This window comes from Macrobrachium nipponense, chromosome 22, assembly GCF_015104395.2.
Source record: "Macrobrachium nipponense isolate FS-2020 chromosome 22, ASM1510439v2, whole genome shotgun sequence".
In the NCBI taxonomy this organism is placed as follows: Eukaryota; Metazoa; Arthropoda; class Malacostraca; order Decapoda; family Palaemonidae; genus Macrobrachium; species Macrobrachium nipponense.
In genome coordinates, this window is record NC_087213.1 from 41,591,751 (window position 1) to 41,595,436 (window position 3,686).

The window sequence follows — 3,686 nt, forward strand, 5'->3', positions numbered from 1 at the left end:
TGACACGTTTAACAAAGTCGTTCCTAGTATTGCCACAGGGGGACGGCACTGTATACATATACTGAACCTTCGAAGCGCTACCCGCAAAATTTTAATTTAGGCTGCCGTCGAGTAGAAACTCTTAGCCGCATAATTACTGTGTAAGTCACTTATACAAAAATGAGGATTCTAAAGACGAGGACCTAAGCCTTTGAGATGTTAGGTACTAGGTGAATATCTAACACCCAGTCCACTGGGTTTAAATACGATGAAACATGTCGACTCACTGCATACACATACAGAAGTAAAAATTGAACTAACTGTTCTAGCAACAAACCACATCAGCCACAAGAAACAGGTTTATCAGCTCCCCTCATTCCCCTTGCTGGAGAGAGGAGTTGAAGCTGCTGAGAAGATTTGTATGTTGTATGAAACATAAATAGTGCTCTAACAGTATGACTGCAATGCTCACCTGCATCAAGCCAGTCCCAGCATATGATGTACCTATTCTTAAAACCACCCATAAGTATTGAAGCAAGGGGAAAAGGGAAAGAAGAGAGACCAGTCATCTCACTCATTCCCTCCTCCACACTAACATCTTTGGCAAGATACGAACTGTCCTGCCAGGGGCACTGGATGAGCTACTCTTATTAATCAGCTACTGCTGAATACAAGGAATAAGTGTCCAAGGACCTATGGGTAACATCCTTCAGGTAACAGAAAGCAAAAGTGGTTTGACACAGCCAGGAAGCAACATTCAAAATTCTATGAACAGACAAGTCCTTCCTAAATGTCAGGGAGGAACCTATTCCTCTTATATCAAGCGTTTCTGCATACACAGTACTGGTGACAGAACTTAATGATGAAGAGTAGGCTTGGCTAATCACCTCGTAGCCAAACAAAAGGGTATTCATGGACACCTCTTTCTTGGCCTAACTTGTGTTAACAAAAAGTCTAGTGTGAAGCAATGTCCATGTCTTTCAGACAAAGAACTAATCGTTAGGGAGCCAGAAGATCGTTATCTACTGAACATAAATTGAGAGGAGAAAAATCCTGTCGATGACACCAATCACAGCAGATGGCTCATTTGCCCTTGTACATGGCCAACAAAGATCTTCAGAAGTAGCTGTACATCTGAGTTGCTGATCTGCAAGAAAGATACCTCGCTCAAAAGACACTAATCAGACTCCAGACATGAAGAGATAAAGATCCTACCGACTGGTGATGCCTCTCCACATGAGTATGGCAGAGAAGGTTATGCTAAGGTGGAATCTCTCTCTTGGCACTGCTGGGACAAGAGAAAGAGACCAAAGAAACCACTGTGCTTGGGGCCACAATAGGGTCACCCTGAGATTTTGGAAACCATTAGTACTCTGTTCAGGACATGATGGATCAGGCAGAACGGAGGAAATGCATGAACTTCCAGGTTGTTCCTAGTATGCGAAAGGGAGTCCTCCACCCCAGCAAACACATCTGGGAACACTTACCAGTAGACCTCTAGCTTTCTGTTGAACTGTGCAGCAAAGAGCTCTAACCCAAGGGGATGTCCTATGTTAAGATGCTCTATGCAGATACATGCTAAGTAACCTACTGTCAACTTATGCACTGTCAAAGGAATTCACACTGTTGCCAGAGATGTCCTCCAACTATTGAAGGAATGCACATTGCCAACAGAGGAGACATCCTATGAGGAGATCCCCTATGATAACTTAAGTTAAGCATGCTACTCAAAAGAGAAGATTCACCTAATGGGTATTTGCCATACCAGCACTTTTACAGTACAGTATACTATTTTACCCCTATGCTAATTCATTGGCTGCCATTTTCTTTTGTACTTACAGTAAGGTAAAACCAAGTAACGAACGGGACTGTCAACTTATGACTGATGTTTTTTTTTGTCATCATCAGGAAGGTAAACTAGGTAATTTTCACATCACAGAAATCATACAAAAAAGGTACAAATCACTAAAATAAAGAAAATGTATGTACTGTATGTAGAGGATATGTACTTGCTGTGTAACTGGCTACTTCCAACCCTTCCAGCCAATAGCGTGTCATCATAGAGCCTACATCATCACCCAGACCCAATACAGTATGCATTTGCTACGAACTCTAACAGAAAATTTATAATTTTTGTTAAATTTATGTTGACATTTTCTATTGCAAAATAATTAATTACCTACAGTATGTAACCATTAGCATTCTAAAAGGGTATTACATCTTGTCAAAGTACAGTATTGTAATCGACATAAATAGGAATAGTACATAGGAAAGCCGTTTTTTTCTAAGGAATCTCTCAATTGATTAATTGCATGTCTTCAACTCACTGCCCCCCGCCCGCCCCCACACCCATAAAAAAAACAGTAAGCATTTTCATTAAACAATTTTCCTTATTAATTTTACATTGAAAAGCATGAAAACTTACAAACACTTCTGCAGATTTTTTTGTGGATCTCAAATTTTGCAGATACGTGAAAAAATTGTGGATGCAAATTAATTAAGGTCCAGTGAAAATTTTGCAAATCCATGAATTCACAAATACAGAAATGTGAATGCACAAGATATGACTAAGAAGATGAAAAAACACAAGCAGGTCAATTCTCTGTGCCCCATTATCCACATCTGTGTCCTGACTTACCAGCTTACCAAGAAGCTTAACATCATCTTGACCACGTAAGTGCATTGTGACCACAGCCAGAGTCCTCTAAAGATTTCCGGGAAGAACTTAAAAGTAACACCACTTGGCAGAATTATTGCCTTGATGGAGTCCCTCTTCACAAACTCAATGGCTGATGAAACAATCTTACTTTAATGGGAGTAATGTCTGTCCGTCCGCCCGTCATTAAATCATAGCCAAACGGCTGGTCCAATGGGCATGAAACTTAGGGAGTGGGAGTGAGAAGGGATTCCCTAAATCAGAGCTGGTTCTGCCTGTGAAACGAGGGTGGTTATGCCTGTAGACTTAGTTACTTTATGAATTTTCATACAATTTCTATATACATATGTTTGCCAATATAAATCATTTTTATTTCCTTTACAGGGACCCAACAACTTCATCCTTAAACATCCCCCAACACGTCTTTCATGCTCTCCTGGATTTATGAACTATAAATGCCCCTTTCATTACCCACAAGTGGAATATGTTGACCTAGATGGGATGGTGATTGGTTCCTCCCCCCAATTAGTGTTCTCTGTGCTAATTTCAATATGGGAACCACTGATTACCCTTTACTTGCCAGCACAGAGAAGTTGCAGATGTATGTACATTACACTGGCATCTTCAACAGTGCTAAGACTGCAGAGAGTTTTGAGTACCCAAGACACACCTCCCAAACCCACAGTTGTTGTAATTTTATGATTGAATAAAGCTGTGATCATTACCTCCTTCCTTGACATCCTTGTAAAACAACATGAGGAGCACTTATTATGAGGATGAGCATCAAACCCATGAACCTAGGCATGTCTGAATGGATGAAACGAGTGCCCCGAGAGAGAGAGAGAAAAAAAAAATCTGCCATTAGCGCCTTCATCACAAGAGCAGTGCAAGAAAGCTCTTTTGAACTGATCCTGGAAGGTCACACAAAAATAGCTGGAATGAAGTATATAAGTGCAACTGGAAGGTATGGATAGATGATGCCATCAGGAACCTCACACTTAATGACATCAACTATTCTAAAAGGACACATTCAACAATACACAATACTCCC